This window comes from Tupaia chinensis, unplaced genomic scaffold (assembly GCF_000334495.1).
Source record: "Tupaia chinensis unplaced genomic scaffold, TupChi_1.0 Scaffold145685_1, whole genome shotgun sequence".
NCBI lineage: Eukaryota > Metazoa > Chordata > Mammalia > Scandentia > Tupaiidae > Tupaia > Tupaia belangeri.
Genome location: NW_006205542.1, coordinates 1,632,596 through 1,652,082, shown reverse-complemented (window position 1 = coordinate 1,652,082; position 19,487 = coordinate 1,632,596).

Genomic DNA, 19,487 nt, shown 5'->3' with positions numbered 1-19,487 from the left:
TTTTTATTCAGCTTGTAGAAGTGCCTACAATTGTTTCATGTACTGACACCTGTGGCTCATGCTTCCCTTACCATAGTAACCATCTCTTCTTGAGTCACTTCAAAATTAAATATGTTGTCACTCATCCATTTCCGTACAGCAGCAGTGAGGAAGAGGGAAGTTCCTCAGGTGAGCTGAATCCTCCTTGCTATGAGTGAGAGGGATCTATGAGGAAGAGACTGGTCTACACTCCCAACTGCTATCCCACATGAGCTCCACCCCTGCCTGCACATAGACCATCAGTATGGATTTGTTACAGACATAGCCCCTTTAAAGAAGGGCTAGAACAGTGCATATGAATCTAATTCATTCTGTATTCTCATACCTGAGCTGCTGAGGCCCACTAATAGCCATCATCTCTCCAATCCTTGGTTGCAGCCTCGCAATTCGTAAATGTTTCCATGAGGACAAAGTATATCCTAACAACAGTCAGCGAACCATACAAATTCCATTCAATACATTGAATGAGATTTTCACTATTTTGCAATTTTATTTCAACCTGATGTAATTAGAGAACTAGGTGAAGAAGTCACAATGTACACCATAGTTTTAATATTAACAATATTTAACTCAAATGTTTGTTGGATGCCTACAATTTGTCTGGTACTGTTCTAGAGGCTGATGAGACTGAAGTAAACAAAATATGCAAAAATCATGCCCTTATTAAATATAAATATGTGTGTGTTTGATATATATATATATATATATATCACATGCACACATATATACATATGGTATGAGAGAGTGTGTTGAGACAGAAAATAAGTAACTAAAATGTATAGTCTATCAGAGGCTTATGTCTGAAGAAAAACACTGGAGTATAGAGAATAAATGTTAAAAAAAGAAAGAGTAGATACAATAATATTGTTAAACTTTTCCAAGCAAGTGGACACTGACTTTTTTTTTTAATTTTTATTATCATCATAATCTTCTTTATATTACATTGGATTACATAGAACTTTACATTGTATTACCTTGTTTTTTCAAAAGGGAATGCCATGCATGTCAGTCAGTACAGAGACATTAATCTCCCCACTTCAACATTCCATATCTTTTCTGTTTTCCCCAATCCTTATTTTTATTATTCTAATTATTTTTTAAAACAGTCAATTGCTATTTCTCATTTTGCTTGTAAAAATACTTTGCCCATCATGAAATACTTCTCAGACCAATCCAGTTGAGAATACTATACATGTCATCATCAACAGTTAATAACCCCTATCTGTTTCTCACTAACGTCCTGTCTCTCTATTGTTCACTTGCTATCTTTCTCTATCCTCTTCTCTTCACTTACCCCATTCCACACTGTCCTATTCTCATTAAGTACCTTCACTGTGTTTATGTCCTCCGAATTTTTGCTCTCTATTATAGAGTGCGGATAGTCGGTATATATTGAGTGGATACATACAATATCTTTCTTTCATAGCCTGGCTTACTTCACTCAGCAATAGATCCTCCATATCTGACCATTTTCTATCAAATTCCAGGGTCTTGTTATTTTTTATGGCTGAGTAGTATTCCATAGAGTATATATACCACACTTTTCCAATCCATTCATCAGTTTGTGGACATTTAGGTTGGTTCCATGTCTTGGCAATTGTGAATAATGCTGCAATAAACATGGATGTGCAAGCACTTTTCTGACTGAGCGTTCTCCTGTCTTTTGGGTAAATACCCAGAAGTGGGATTGCTGGATCAAATGGTAGTTCTATTTGTAGATCTTTGAGGAACCTCCATATTGTTCTCCACAGTGGTTGAACTAGTTTACATTCCCACCAACAGTGTAGGAGGGTTCCCTTTTCACCACATCCCCGCCAACACTTATCACTTTTTATATTCCTAATCTTTGCCATTCTGACAGGGGTTAGGTGGTATCTCATTGTGGTTTTTATCTGCATCTCCCTTATGATGAGGGATGTTGAGCATTTCCTCATATGCTTTTTGGCTGTTCGTATGTCTTCCAACACTGACTTTTTTCATCAGATCAACTGATTAGACCAATACATGTATTCTGGAAAATGTGTTGACATAGTCTATCTCTTTTTTTTTAAGAATTAATTATTTAATTCTGTTTGCTATTATTTTTTATTTGACCAGAGAGAGACAGAAAGAGAGAGAGAAAAGGAAAGGGAGAAAGCCAACCACCAGGTTTGGGACTTGAACTGCTCTCGGCCATTGGGACTCCAGAGCCCCTAAGCACCATGCCACTTGCCAGCCCCAGAGTCCATCTTTTAAAAAATGTGTTGCTATTGTCCTTCTTTAGTAGTCAGTATGTGAAGATAATTTGTTACTGCATACTTTGACATTGGTGATACACACCACTGTAGTAGGTTAAATAAAGTCTAAATGCATGCTATATTACAAGATTATGTGTAGTTAATGAGAAATAAAGTATAAATAGCGAAAAAGTTATTCAAGAATACATCATTTTAAAAATTTTAACAGAACAAATAAAAATTATCTTAAAATTTTATTTTAATTACAACTATAAGATCAAATAGAAGGGGGGAAATCAAATTATTGTTAATTCCATTATATTTAAAGCTAGAAAAGTAAGTGACTGCGCAGCTAAGCAAGATGGAATACCTCTGTGTGCAGCTTTTATTTGTCGCAGCAAATCTGCAAATCTCTGGAACCAATCATCAGCAAGTCTGTGAAGTCCACAGCTTTGTTTTCAGGGTCACTAGTTCCTAGGCCTTTTCTGACGTCCAACTTTCTTGTATTTACATTACAAACACATGGCATTTACTGTGTGTCAGTAAACGATTTCAGTGATGGTAGTAATGGCTACTCTTCTTGATATAGAGCCTAATAACCAGATATCAGGCTGTATTTGGTGTCCTTAGCAAGCCCATATGGTCAGCACTACTCTTCCCTCATTTTTTAGATGAAGGCAGTAAAGTTTAAATACGTCACTTGCGTGCCATAATAAGGCTAGAAAGTAGTAAAGGCAATACACAGAACTAGGTTTGTCCATTGTAATTGTTTATTATAAGGCAAAGTTATAATATACTTAGGACCTGAAGGTACTCACAGTCTATTTTAAGTAAGCCCTAGCTTGAAGGTAAACTGAAATTAGCCATTTGGGAGTAATTTATGTGTTGAAGGGAGGGAAAGTCGGCAGATTTGAGGTATTTGGGTTCAGAGTTTTTCAAGGACAAGCCAGGACCTGGCCCAGGTACTGCTGCTGGTGGACTGTTCCTAGCAACTCCTTTAGATACTCAGAAATGCCCAGTGTTCTCTCCTCCCTTCAATTTCCCTGTTTGAAAGTAGGTCAAGCTCTACCTTTCCTCCCTTATTGTAAGCCTGTCCACATGCTAGCTTCCTATTGCTGTTGTAAAAAATTACTAAAATCTTAGTAGCTTGAAACGACAGAAGTATACTCTCTTATAGTTCTGAATATCAAAAATCCAAACTGGATAGCATTTGATGCAAATCAAGGTGTCAGCAGGCCTGTCTTCCTTCTAGAGGCTCCAGGAGATGGTCTGTGCCCTTGCCTCTGCAGCCTGTGGTCTTCCTCATTCCTCAGCGCATGGGTCTGCATAACTCTGAGATCTGCTTCCATTATCACATCTTCTCTTACATTAAGAGACATTTCTTTCCCTTAGAAGGACATTATGATTACATTGGTTTCTCCAGATAATCTAGAATGATCTCCACATCCTTAACTTAGTCACATCTGCCAAGTTCATTCTAGATCAGGGTGTGCATATTTTTAGGGAGCCATTTCTCTACTTTAGCTGTATTCTTAGTTGTTTTTTTTTTTTTGAAACAATTGACATTTAATAATAATATTTCCAAAACCCATCACTCTTCTGAGATATCTAAGAATACATCCTGGACCATCTTACTGTTTTCCTAATCTTGGTCATAAAGTTTTAGTCAACTGTACACCAATAGAGTTCCATGTAAGTACTCTTGATTGAGACTTTTCAAAAGATGACTTAAAATGTGTTAGAGTGCCATGGTGGTTAAGGCACTGGACTCTCACATGGAGGATCATGGTTCAAGTCCCAGACTGTGGTGACTGTGTCTGTCTGTGTCCAGAATCCTAATAGGAGGATAGAATAGAAGGGATCATGGCGTGGCCATTCCTATTGAGGAGAGGGAGATGATTTCTCACTTTCTTTTTCTCTGATTCTCTAGTTTTCTCCAGCAAGTGCACATGCCCTATGGCAAGAAATCAAAAAAAAAAAAAAATTAAAAGGAAAGAAAATGTATTTGTGCCTCTAGATATATTTCCCTGGAAAATAAAACACATGGCTGATCACCAGAAAAATGGCTCAAGTTACAAGTCAAACAAATATATTTTGTCCTTTGATCAATCTTTACTAGATCTAATGCAACCATATTATGACTGGAATACTCATCTAAGAAAATGCAAACAAGATTGTGAATACGCCAACTGAGAGAAGCAGAGAAATTATTAAGCCCCAAACTGCATCTACATGTTAAAATGAAAATCATGGAGCCAGCAAGTGGCATGGTGGTTAAAGGCGCTGGACTCCCATATGGCCAACTGTGGTTTGAATCCCAGACCTGGTGGCTTGCTTTCTCACTTTCTCTCTCTCTCTCACTCTGTCCCTCTCTGGTCAAATAAAAATAAGTAAATGACTAAAGTTAAATAAAATAATTCTTAAAAGAATTAACAAAAGGATCACTAATTATACTTACTGGTGTATGAGAAGCACGTGGGCACTCAGCCCAAATCCACGTCAACAATGCACGCTAGATAATAAGATACATAAGTTTCTTAGTTAAATTATCTTAAGTGTACATGCTCATCTTGGGAAATGGTAGGTTTTTTTTTTTTTTCCAAATCAATTGTTGTCTTTTGTTATTATCTTTAAAATATATAATGACCTTAGCAATTATCCAACTTGTTACTGTAGCTGGAGGACTCTTAGATTTTACTTATCAGTCTGCTGAACTGTTCCCTTTCAGAGATAAAGATACTATCCAAGAATTTTCTTCTATCCTTATTTTTAACTGTCGTGGCTTGCTGTATCAAAGCAGCTAAATTTGAAACAAATTGAATATCATTGCCTTCAAGGATCAACTTGTCTTTCTGGGCTTGAGATACTGATCAAGCAACACTAGGTAGCATTTGAACCCTCCGGATGTATTTTTCACTCAAAAAATTTCTGCTTTTAACAAGAGACCCATTCTCCTTAATAATGACATTGTTGGGGACATGAGTGTACCCAGACCTCATCTTGTAATGGAAGCCCAGTGTAACAATCTTGATCATGTTCTGTTCGTGACTACAGACAGGGTGAGCTGTAGCCAGTTCCTTTCTGATTGCTCACCATTTGTGAACCTGCAGCCTCCTCTTTTTCTTTCTGAGGAGACTTAGCTCTACATTGATGTGATTGAAGTCCCTCCACAGGGTTCCTCTGGGGCCCTTCATAATAACTGTGTCCCTTCAAAGTGATGTTGACATCCTCTGGAATGTTGATAGTCTGACTGCTGAGAATGGTCTTCATCCTCACAGTAGATGCGGCAGGAATGGTAACATGGAATGAAGTATTGATGCATGTAACGATATGGATGAATCTCAGATACATTATGCTTAGGGAAAAAAAACAGACACTAAATAACACATATTGTGTAATATCATTTATATGAGCTTTCCTTAAAAGATGAATCTATAGAGGGAACCAGCAGTTAGCGTAATGGCTATGTTGCTGGACTCCCACGTAGTCGATCGCGGTTTGCCTCCCAGACCTGGTGTCTTAAAACTCACGCCGGGTGCGTGTGCGTGTGTGCCCAAGATCCCAAGAGGAGAATGGAGGAGAAGGGATTGTGGCGTGACCATTCCCCCTGGGGGGTGATTTCTCACTTTCTGTCCCTCTGTCTCTGTCTGTCTGGCGAGTGCATGCGCCCTATAGCGAAAAAAACCTCTCCAAAAAAAAAAAAAAAAGATTAAAAAAAAAGAAGGATGTATCTATAGAGACAGAAAATAGATTAGTATTAGCTTAGGGCCAAGTTGAGAAGAGCACAATGGGCAGTGACTATAAATGGGTACAAAAGTAAATTCTTCTGAGTTGCTGGAAATGATCTAGAATCTGACTGGGATGATGGTTCCATAACTCTGTAGATATACCAGGAGTCATCGAATTATACCCCTAAAATAGAGGAATTTTATGACAGGTATATTATACCTCAATAAAGCCAACATATTGCTTGTCCACCCAACATTCACTTCAAAATATATTTCATTAAAAAGAGTCAAAACTGTAATATAATGATATTTGCTATTCTGTCACAGGGAAGAGTTATAAGCAGCTTATATGATGAACAGTAGGAATTAGTTAAATACATTATAGAAGAGCCATGCAATGAATTCTCTGTGTATACAAGATGATAAAATCCTGTCTAGAAGACTAATGAAATGATAAAATGTTTATAATACACACCTCTGGGAGAATCAAATGAAGCTCATGGCCAAAAATTCTTTCATGTAGGTCTAGTTAAACCAATTTGTACATATTATAAACATCTTCCACTGAGATTGCATAATCTCACTGTAGCACAGGTATTCTCTTGCCAGCCAAGGCATTCTCTACTTGTACTGTTTAATCTGCAGTTGTTTTGTTTGTTCTTCCTTTCCTTTTTTTTTTTTTAAAGATTTTTGTTATAGGGCACGTACACTCGCTGGAGAGACAGAAAATCAGAAAGCGAGAAATCCCCTTCTCCGTGCTGCTCTTGGGATTTTGGGCCCGTGCACATGTGCCTGGTGTGAGTTTTAGGCCGCTGGGTCCAGGAGACTTGAGCCACGTTTGATTATATGAGAGACCACTGATGTTCCCATTATGTCATCTGCTGGTCTCTGTTTCTTATTTTCTAATTACACATTTCTGTAATGCACTAGCATCATAAGAAATGGTACATGCATGATTTAATCACCGTAGACACTTTTCTCCATTCATTCAGAGTGTTCTGGGCTCTTGGTTTCTTATTTATTTTATCACAAGTTCTCATTAACCTATACATTTCTTCTTGAAATTCACTAATTTCTCTCACATTTCTTCTGTCAGTCAGCCCTGATAGCACACCTGCTCTAGTGCAGCAGTTTCCATTTGACTAAGAGTGCCTTTCCACATATTTGCACGGAAGTTACTAGAAATATATATATATTTTTTGAGAGGTTTTTGCTATAGGGTGCATGCGCTCGCCAGACAGACAGAGACAGACAGAGAGACAGAAAGCGAGAAATCATCCCCCCAAGGGGGATGGTCACGCCACAATCCCTTCTCCTCCATTCTCCTCTCGGGATCTTGGGCATGCACGCACACGCACCCAGTGTGAGTTTAAGCCATTGGGTCCGAGACTCGAACCGTGGTCGACTACGTGGGAGTCCAGCGACATAGCCATTACGCTTACTGCTGGTCCCAGAAATACATTTTTTAATGTAGTAGTGGTTAACTCTTTTCTTTTCTCTTTACTCTTTTGCATGTCAAATACATTTTTTCATTTGGTATGCCTTCTAAAACGATGTTCTTTTTTTTGTTGTTGTTGCTTTGTTTTGTTTTGTTTTTCTACTGTGTGCTAACTGCAGTAAATTTTATGAACTGAGGGGAAAAAAGCCTTGTTTTACATTTGTCTGTTGATGGTATACTGGACTGGACTGGTGTGAGGTATGTTCATATTGGGTAAATTCACTTTATAAGCTAAGCAATGTATACTGCTTGAATGTATAAATAAACTGAAATTTAAAAAGGGAACAGCAATTCATTTCTTATGTATATTTCTTTTGTTTCTTAACTTTTTTTAAATGCAGTTTCTTAGTCTTGGCACTGTTGACATTTTGAGATTAATAACTCTTCCTTGTAGAGAATGTACTGCACATTGTGAGATTATTAGTAGTATTTATAGCTACTGACAACTACACACCCATAGCACTCTCTACCCGTGACAATTAGAAATGCCTCTATAGGGGCCAGCAGGTGGAATGGTGGTTGAGTTGCTGGACTACCAAGTGGCAAATCATGCATAGTTTGACCTGGTGGTTTGCTTTCTCACTTTCCCTCTCTTTCTCTCTCTCTCTCTGGTGGGCATACATGCCCTATAGCAAATTAAAAATAATAATAATAAGTTAATTAACATGTCTCTACACATAACCAAATATCCCCTGTGGGGATAAGGAGAAGAGCTGCCCTCCACCCTGGTTGAGAACCACTGTTCTAGTGGTGCCTTTTATGTGCCTTCTACACATGTCCACTGTCTGTCTTTGTCTCTAGCTTCCCTAGGAATGCAGAATGCAGATGCCTCTGTGGGCAGGGCCTAGCCTCCCTACTATGTACATATACTGTGGGCTTCATGCTGTTTCCCTCCAGAGACATAAGCACCCACAGACAATTTCCTGCGCAAACTCTTAAAGCCCAGGAAACTTGCATAATCTTGGATGTCTTCTATGCCTCCTATGGTCCCATTTATTTTTAAAACTTGGTCAGTAATGAATATTAAATCACAATAATAGTGTTAACAATCAGTGAGAAATTAATTTCTTGTTGCAAATTACAATTCACTACATATAAATTTGAAACAGTTATATATATATATATATATATATACCATATCTTGTGCTGTATACTGCACTGATCCTTAAAACCAATTTGTATGTTATGGGCTTCTTTTACAGAACTATCTTTCCAATTCTCTTGAACTATCTTTACAATTTTCTTCATAGTGAATATTTCTCTCTAAGGTTCTTGAGTTCATCATAAACTTTAGAGCAATTGACAGAGAACATTTCTTTGTTGTTTTAATGTTGATTAATTATTTTAATGTATATACAAATGTATGATGAATTATAATATCAATAACAAATTAATTATGTTTTGTTTGTTTGTTATAAGGTGTCTGCACATGCCAGAGACAGAGAAAGGGAGAAATCACGCCCTCCCCCCCAGGGAGGATGGCCACTCTGAAATTCCTTCTCTTTTTAAAATGTTTTCTGTAAGGTTTTTGCTACAGGGTGCATGTACTCTCCAGAAAAGAAAGAGTCAGAGGGAGACATTGAGAAAGAAAATGAGAAATCACCTTCCAGGGCGGATGGCCATGCTGCAACCCTTTTTCCATTTTCCACTTGGGATTCTGGTTACTCAAACACATGTGCCCAGTGTGATTTTTCAAGCTGCCAAGTGTGGGACTTCAACCATGGTTGGCCATGCACCTTAGTCCCTATGTCACCTGCTGGCCCCCAACACCCTCTCATCTATTCCCCTTTTAGAATTTTGGGTACGTGTGCATACACACCCAGTGTATCTTTCAAGCTGTTGGATCTGAGACTAAAACTGTGAATTCAGCCATGTGGGATTCAGTCACCTTAACCACCATGCCATCTGGCTGGCCCCGATCATGTTTGTTTTTGTTGCAACTATAAAAACTTGGTTCCTGTACTCGGATGCATGAATCATAACAATAAAACACTTACAAATTTAGTTTTAGCAGTTTTAAAATCAATTGCTTGCTAAATCAATAATTCGCAGTACATCTGTAATAATCATTGCATAATGATCCACCAAAAAAAAAAAAATCTGTCTGCAAATTATTCACTGATTTTAAAAACACTTTCATCATCCAATAATACAAATGTTAGGCTAAATTCACTTCCTTTGTAAATGCTGAAATACCAGATGCTTTCTATAACTAAATAAAAGCATAAGACCTAAATAGCTTATCACATGAAGTACCTAATTTTCATTGTTATATTTGTTTTATATAATGATAATCATGACTTCAAATACAGTATCCTCTCTGCCCCACACATCCTTTCTCCTGTCTCTGCTTGGCAAAAAGCTATTTTGTCTTCAAAATGTAGTTTGATTTCTCCTCTGCCTTTACGAAATTCTCCTTGACTATGTGGTTCTCATAACTTTTTGCATCTATTGCAAGTCTTTATGACAATTAATTTTCATCACTTCTTTCCATATTGTGTTTCCATTTCTCAACCTATAGTATATCAGAAGGCAGAGATTCTTAATCTTTCAACTTTTAGTAACCATTTCTCAAACATCTAATTTGATGCAGGCACCATCCTAATAGCTAGAGATACAGAAAACATATTTAAAAGGTTCTACTGATAAGTTGTTTACTATCCAGAGAGAAAACAGAAAAACAATCCGAATTCAGTGAGAAGAGTGCCTCAGTGCAGTCAAGCAAGAGGGTATATGAAAACAGAGATTAAACATCTCTGCCCAGAGAGGCATTCAGGGAAGGATTACTAAAAGAAGTAGCATCTAAACTGGATTTCTACAAATGAAGAGAAGTCATCTGTATTTGGGGCGTGAGTGACTAGCAACAAAAGTGGAGGGTGGGGGATCAGGAACAAGAGCAAGGGGCAGGCGTTCCAGGCATGGAATGCTGGATGTGGGAGCTACACTGGCGTTCTTGGACCTTCCTCAGCTTCGTCTGTGCCTCCTGATCACTAATATCCTTGAAATTATTAGCAAGCTTTATGAGGGATAAAAGCTCTGATTCATGTGTGTTTGATTCGATAATGTAATCTTCTGTGTTATCTAAAAATGGAAGAAAAGCAGATCATAATTAGTCTGGACGTAGAGATTAAGTACATGCTAAAGGGGAAGAGGTAGACATTGACAAAGTTTCTACTAGATAAAAGAGGAGGTAAAGATCATTTCTTGAGAGATTATCTCATTAATTCATGAGAAGAGAATAATGGTGAAGTTGTCCAGTGACTATTGTGGGAATGAGAAATGAAGGTGACTGGAGGCACGAACAAGAATTCTGGAACGTCTAGCTGAAGTCACAGATCATAAGTGTCCAGTGCCTCAGTCTGCACTGGTGTGAGCATTTCTCGAACAGAACCTAGCAGCCTGGACAGAGGAGCAGAAAAGAGAGGATTGCATTGATCCAAGGCTGGGATGTTCTACATCAGAGTAGCGTGTAATTCTAGGGGGCAGGAAAGTAGAGCATATTGACAAACAAGTACTAAATACCAGAGGCCAGAGTCACATAGTGACACAGTGGTAAAATGCAATGCTCTGTGAGCCCAGTCCACACAGGAAGGTTCACATCCAGACACCCTCCTGAGTACACTGGGCACATGCATGCCCATGATCTAGTGCTGGCCGAAGCAGCGGTTGGATGGTGGTGACAAGATTCCATGGGGTGCAGTTCTCTGTCTCTTTCTCTCTCTCAATCTTGGAAGAAATACATAAACTTTTTCAAGGGCCCCATTATTCTTTGCCCCCACTCCCTACCTGATGCCCTCCAATGATAGCACGTGCTGCTCCTTAATGTAAACACACGCTGCTACTTAATATAAATATAGGTTGGTGTTTTTGAACAACCACTTTCATCCTTAATATAAAGTGGGGACAAGACTAGAATGGGAACAAGAATGATACATCTCCTGGGGCCAGCAGGTCGTGTGGTGGTTAAGGGCGCTGGACTCCCACATGGCTGACCCTAGTTTGAGTCCCAGACCTGGTGGCTTGCCCTCTCTCTCTCTCTCCCTTTCTCTCTCTCTCTGGTCTAATGAAAATAAGTAAATAAGAATAGAGTTAGATAAAGTAATTATTCTTTTAAAAAGAATGATACATCTCCTTCATCATTTAATGTAATATTTAAAGGAAACAAGGTAGGCTTTTAAAATCATTGCAGGTCATGAATAAACAAGTTTTATCAAGAAAAGATCTAATTCATCAGCAATACCCATTTTAAAAACACTCCTGTTTGAAAATCTAAGCCAGTTGGCAAACTTTTTATGCAAATATAGAGATAGTAAGTTAAAGCTTTGCTGGTCATATGGTCTTTGTTGCAACTTTTCAACTTTGCCCTTGTATAAGGAAAGCAGTCATAGACGAAAGGCAAACGAATGGACATGACTGTTACAATAAAGCTTTATTCACAGAAACAGATGGTCTGCCAGTTTACTGATCTCTGATCAAAGCTAAGGGTTTGCTTTCTTTCTGGGAAGTTAAGTATTACTCTTTACTTTATTTTTGTATAAATCTTTGTGTTGCTTGCTTAAATTAAGACCTATATTTTTAAGAAATGTGTTCTCTCAAGTCATTATGGAAGTGAAAGACAGAGATGGCAGAATTCAGTAACGTAATGAACAAAAATGTTCATAGTTAATTTATCATTAGCAAAATGCTTTTCAGAATCCCTAAAATTATATCCAGAAGGCCTATACCATAATAATTAGAATAAAATCTGAATTTGGAATTACTGGTTTTCCAGATGGAATACTACTTTTTGGATATTTGGAGACATGTTTTGTGGAAGAATCACAATTACAGATAGACAGCACACTATCCCCCTGATTTTTAGGGAAATGGTCCTAAGCCTATGTGGACAGCTTGACTATGTTCCTTTTTCAAAAGAAAGTGGAAATTATTATGCCTTAGAGTTAACTACCATAGCTTTTGTATTTGGGTGGGAATAATTTAAGAGCAGTTCAGTAATTGGTATTACAGTTGTTATTTTTTTTTAATCATGTTTATTAGCATGCTTTATCTTGATTTATTCCATGATAGTGAATAGTTTTAGCTAGAGTAACTGAATGCCAAGGCAAGAAAGGGCTTATTCTTCAAAAGTGATGGCAATCTTTAGTTCTGGAGAGTGTGGTGCTGCAGGTAGGTGCGAGCTCCTTAGAAGTCTCCTATTACAGACAGTGAGAGTCCTGGAGCCCTGACAGCAAAACAGGAACCCCCTGGAACTATTGCCATGGTCGGTTAGGAGAAGTAGAAGGCAAGAAACTCCCTGAGGAAGGCTTTTAAAGGCAGTGCTCTCAGAAGAACCAGTGTCAATAGCCAAATGTTTAAACATGTACCCCAAAGTGCTGGTCAGCTGTTCTGAGATACTTGCTCAGAATTGTCTTGATGTGAAAATATTTATCATTAATTGTGTCACCATGGAATTTAATGTATTAAAATAATTCTTATATTTCTTTCATGTATTAAATTTTATTTATTTATTTATTTATTTTTGCTATGGAGCACATGTACTCACCAGAGAGAGGGACAGAGGAAAAGTGAGAAGTAATCCCTCAAGAGGGATGGCCATACCACCTCCTTTCTCCTCCATTCTCCTCTCGGGATCTGGGCACACAAACACATGTACCCAGCATAATTTTCAAGCTGCTGGGTCCAGGACTAGAACTGCTAATTCAGCCATGTGGGATTTAGATTACTTCAAACTCACGCCAGGTGTGTATGCATGTATGTCCAAAATCCCAAGAGGAGAATGGAGAAGAAGGGAATGCAGTGAGACCATCCCCCCTGGAGGGTGATTTCTCACTTTCTGTCTCTATTTCTTTCTGTTTCTCTGGGGATACCACATGCCCTATAGCAAAAATCTCTCAGAAAAGAAGTAAAGTTATACAAATAGAAAAATCAGCAGTTCTCAGATCTGTCAGAGAAGTAAAGCTACAAGGAAAACTATCGCCCCCCCAGACTGGTTAGACAGGGGACAACAGAGAAGTGTTAACTTCTGAGAGCAGAGACCCAAGCAGAAGCCTCTATAGAAACCACTACTACAGTATTAGGGAACCTAAACTGGAATTAATTAATTGCTTTAGGCTCAGCATGGGCAAGCCTGCAAAGTAAAACTCCAGGGGTATTCAGTTACATGGGGGCCCTTACACTTTCGTGAATTTTATGTCTTGGTATATAGGAAGAAGGACTTGAGATCATTTTGATATTATAAGGTATTCACACTACGTATGTCCTGGCTTTGAAAAGTGGTGTTGAATTAGTAGTAAATGTGTATATTACAAACATTAAGGAAAATATTTTTAAAGTTTTAAAAAAATACAATTGCTATTCTAAGGAAGGAGAGAAAATAGAATCATATCAAATGTCTAAATCTACAAAAGTCAGGGGGAAATACTAAAATAAAAAATAGCAATAAAGAACAAGAATAATAGTTAACAGCAGCAAATAGATGATATAACTACATCAATAATCACCTTAAATATCAACAATCTAAATATACGAATCAAAAGAGAATGTCAACGGGGTCAGCAGGTGGTGGGGTGGTGAAGGCAGCCGGGCTCCCACATGGCTGATGGCAGTTTGAGTCCCAGACCTGACAGCTTGCTTTCTCACTTTACTGCTCTCTCTGTGTCTGTCTCTTGATAACTTCAAAAAAATTAAAAATTAAATAATGACAATGAATAAAATTAAATAAAAAATAATTCTTTAAAGAAAAAGAGTCTTGATTCTTCAAGAGACAGACAGCTCCATGGCTCCTGCGATCTAGCCATTTTGGAAAAAGGAAGATGTCCCACTGATAACTGGGCCTCCAGCATACAAAACTCTCGTGAACAGCCCTTCTTCAAGAGACAGACAGCTCCATGGCTCCTGCGATCTAGCCATTTTGGAAAAAGGAAGATGTCCCACTGATAACTGGGCCTCCAGCATACAAAACTCTCGTGAACAGCCCTTCTTCAAGAGACAGACAGCTCCATGGCTCCTGCGATCTAGCCATTTTGGAAAAAGGAAGATGTCCCACTGATAACTGGGCCTCCAGCATACAAAACTCTCGTGTTTGGGAAGAAACTGATCATCCACCAGATGACTAGAAATCGCTGCAGGAGCACAAGAAATATGGGGAAGCAGGAAAATACCTCTCCCACAAGGGAAACAGATAGCTGCTCTTCATCCACACAGAGTTCCATGGAAATCATGGAAATGTCTGATAAAGAATTCAGAACGTTCATAATGGCAAAGCTAACAGAGATGGAAGAGAAGAGAGACAAGGAACTGCTGAAGAGGAAGGAGAAAGGAGTTGAAGAGTTCCAGGAGGTGAGGAAATTCATGCAAGATCTAAAAGAGGAATTTCACACTTTACAAAAGAATCAGATGGAACTGTTAGAGATGAAGGCTATAATACAAGAAGTCAAAATCTCCCTTGAAAGTATTAAAAGCAGACTAGATCATACAGAAAATAGAATCTCTAATGTAGAAGAGAAAATGGTTGGCCTAGAAAAATCCACCGCGAAGACTGAGAAAATGGCCCAAAAATTTGAGAATAATATGCGAGAAGTACTAGATACCATCAAACGTCCAAACATCCGGATAATAGGCATCCCAGAAGGTGAAGAGACTCATAAGGGCATTGATAATCTATTCCATGAAATCTTACAAGAAAATTTTCCAAACCTGGAGAGGCACTCAAAGATTCAGTCCCAAGAAATACAGAGGACCCCAAATAGAATCAACCCAAGAAGATCTTCTCCAAGACACATTATAGCCAGATTGACCAAAACCACAGACAAAGACAAGATACTAAGACTGGCAAGAGAAAAAAGGCAAGTTACCTACAAAGGGTATCCCATCAGACTAACGGCAGACCTCTCATCGGAAACAATGAGAGCGAGGAGAGAATGGGAAAATGTATTCAAAGTATTAAGGGAAAAGCAATTTCAACCGAGAATTCTGTACCCAGCAAGGTTATCGTTCATTTGGGAAGAAAAGACACGAACTTTCCCAGATAAACAAAACCTGAAAGAATTTACCAGCACCAGACCGGATCTCCAAGAAGTTCTTAAGGGAGTGCTATGTCAGTAAAATTAAATGCAGACACACAGAAATAAGAGTTCAGAAACTAAGAAAATGGGCAACTTAATTGTAGGGCCAAAAGCTGGAGTTGAGTATTACATCCCAGATTTCAATCTGGAACATCGAACCTCAACAGATACAGAAGAAAGATTAAGTACATGAGACTGAACTGATGAAACAGTATTCTACGACTTGACTAAAATATTGCTGCTTTTCTTCTAAGCTTTGTTGTCTGGTTTTAAGGACTTTTGTCCTGTCTTCAGCTATCAATAGATTCATGTTCCGACTATTTGAACAGAATACTAACCTGTTTCTAGGCTTTAAGTTTCAAAGAAATAAAAAAAAAATTCAGAGAAAAAAATACTAAAACTGTTACCAAAATTTAAAGAAAAAACTGTGTATTTGATGACCACAGTAAGCTATATAGCCCCAGCTAGGTACCATTTTATAGTATGTTCATTCTACTCACTGAGGTTTATGCCTAAAGTCAGACATGGGTTCTTGTGTATGTAAATATCAGCTGTGCTTGCTATTGCAAATATTTAGACAAATTAAGTTCATTAGCAAATCAATTAAATGGGGGGTAGGCATAGAAAGCAAACAGGGATAACAGAGACAATGGGAGGAGGGTTGGACAGGGCAGAGGGTTAGGAATAGGGAATCAAGGATGGCAAAAAAAAAGAGAAAAAACTCAAAATATACAAGACATAAGAAATGGAAAATTGTTTTTTGATAACACATATGTTGATGTACTTGATTGAGCCAACAGACAATGTATTATGGATGAAAAATTCATTTTGTATACTGTAATGATGTATAGCATATTAATGTTAAAAAATAAAAACAAATAAAAAAAATCAACAGCAAAAAAAAAAAAAAACAGAAAGAAAAAGAGTCTTCTTCTTTAAAAGAGATTGTCAAGGTAGATTAAAAAAACAAGCCTTGGCTATACATTGTTTACAAGAAATCCACTTTAAATATAAAGACACAGATAGACTTAAAGTAAAAGTATTTAGAAGGATATACATGTTAACACTAATAAAAAGAAAGCAAGACTTGCTGTAATTTCAGGTAGAAGAGATTTCAAAGAAAAGAAATTTATCAATAATAAAGAGGAAAATAATATAGTACTAAAGAGGTTAATTCTCCAATGACATAACAACTCTGAGGAAAAACTAATAGAACTTCAGGATGAAATAGATAAGTTCACAATAATAGTTGAAGACTTCAACACCTCTGTATCAGAAATGGATGTATCCAGGCAAGCAGAAAATCAGTAATGACATAGTTGAACTCAACCACACCATCAATAGATAAACTGGTTCATTCAACAACAGCAGATTACACATTCTTCCCAAACTCGTGTAGAACATTCTCCAAGATAAACCACATTATGATTCGCAAAACACATCTTAAAAATTTTGAAAGCGTAGATATGATACACTATCTAATTTCAGAGCACAATGGATTTAAACTATAAGTCAATAACAGAGAAATAGCTAAAAAAAAAACAAAAGAAAAACACATACTTGGATTAAATAATGTACTTCTAAATAACACTGGTTCAATGAAAAGAAAGCTTTTTCTTCTTTTTTTTGAGAGAGATATTTTTGCTATAGGGCACATGTGCTTGCCAGAGAAACCGAGAGAGACAAGAGACAGAGAGACAGAAAGTGAGAAATCACCCCCCCCCAGGGGGATGTTCACACCAGAATCCCTTCTCCATTCTCCTCTCAGGACCTTGGGTACACATGCACAGTGCCCGCCATGAGTTTTCAGTCACCTGTCTGGGACTCAAACCCAGCGACATAACCATTATGCCATCTGTTAGTCGTGCAAAGAAAAAATCTTAAGAGAAATAAAAATACTATTTTGAATTCAATGAAAATATAAATAAAATTCACTAAAATTTGTTGAATTCTGTAAAAGCAGTGCTTGAAGAGAAATTTATAGCACTGGATACAAATATTAGATAAAAATATGTGAAGTCAATAGTTTAAGTTCATGTCTTAGGAAACTAGAAGAATCCCAAATTTAAAATTCCAAGTTAGCAGAAATTAATTAATTAATTAATTAAAGAATAAATTAGTGAAATTTAAAGCAAGAAATCAATAGAGAAAGTCAACAAAATAAAAAGCTAGTTACTTCAAAAGAGCTATAAAACTGATAAAACTTTTCAGGCTAAGTAAGGGTAACTAAGATACAAACTATTAATGTCAGAAATGAGAAACAGGGAATATCACCACAGATATTATAGATAATAAAAGGATAATAAAAGAATATTATGAATACTCTATGCCCACAAATTTGATAACTTGGGTATGTAATGAATCATTCCTTAAAAAATATAATCTGCCAAAACTCACACAGGAAGAAACAGACTGTTTGAATAGGCCTAAATCTATGCAAGAAATTGAATCAATAATAAATTTCCAAAAGAGAAAGTGCCAGCCCAGTTGGGTTCATTAGTGAATTTTACCAAACTTTTAAGGAAGAATTTATGTGAATTTTTTATAAGCTCTTCCAGAAGATAGAAACAGCAAGGCTAGTTCTTAATTCATTCTATGAGACCATCATTAGCTTAATACCAATGCCAGACAAAGACTTTAAGAGGAAAAAAAAAAAAAGTAAAAAAGCTACAAACCAATATCTCTCATGCACACAAATGCAAACAAAACATTAGGAAATCAAATTCAATAATGCATAACAGCATTAAACACCATGAGCAAGTAGAATTTATCCATTTATCCCAGGTGTGAAAAGTTAGTTCAACATTTAAAAAGCATTTTATTCATCATACCAGCAAAATAAAGACGAAAAACTACATTATTATATCAATAGATGAAGAAAAAGCATTTGACAAAATCCGATACCCATTTATAAGAAAAACTCCCAGTAAACTAGAAATAGAAAGGAACTTCTCCAACTTTATAAAGAACATCTACATAAAACCTTACAGTTAACATAGAGCATAATGGTAAGAAATTAGAAATCTTCTACCAAAATCAGGAATAAGAAAAGGATATTTCCTTCCACAACTCCTTTCAAATACCATGGTGAAAGTCCTAACTAACACACTAAGACAAGAAAAAGAAATAGAAGATTAGAAAAGAAAAAAAAAGGTAAAATTGCCTTTGTTCGTGGAAGACAATTTTCTGTGCACAAAAATCAAGATTAACTGACAAAAAAAAAAAAAAATTAAAGGAAAGCTTCTTGAAACCAACAAGTGGTTACAGGAAGAAGGCAGGATACAAGGTGAATATAAAATAGACAATCACTCTTTTAGACAAGAGCAATGAGCAAAATGAAATTTGAAATAGAAAACTCAATATCATTTACATCAGTACTCCCAAAATGACATACCTATATGTTAATATGTTATGTACAAGATGAATATGAGAAAACCTGCAAAACTCAGATAAACTAAAAGAAGAACTAAATAAGTGAGAGCTATTCCATGTTCATGGATAGAAAGACTCAGTATCATCAAGATGTCGGTTGTTCCAAACTTGATCAATTGGATTCAATGCAATCCCAGTCAAAATAAGAGCAATTATGTTGTGTGTACTGGTAAATGACCTCCAAAGTTTATAGACAGAGGAAAGAAACCCAGAAGAGTCAACACTTGAAGAAATTGGAGAACTGACATTATCTGGCTTTAAAACTGACTATAAATCTACAGTAATCACAATAGTGTTGTATTAATAAAATTATTTTTTAAGTTTAATATAACAAATAAAATCACATAAATGTTTGATCTTTAACAAAGGAGCAAAGGCAATACAATAGCACGAAGATAATCTTTTCAAGAAATGGTTCTGAGGGACCAGCAGTTAGTGTAATGGCTATGTCACTGAACTCCCATGTAACTGACCGTGGTTCAAGTTCCAGCCCTGGTGCTTAAACTCACAC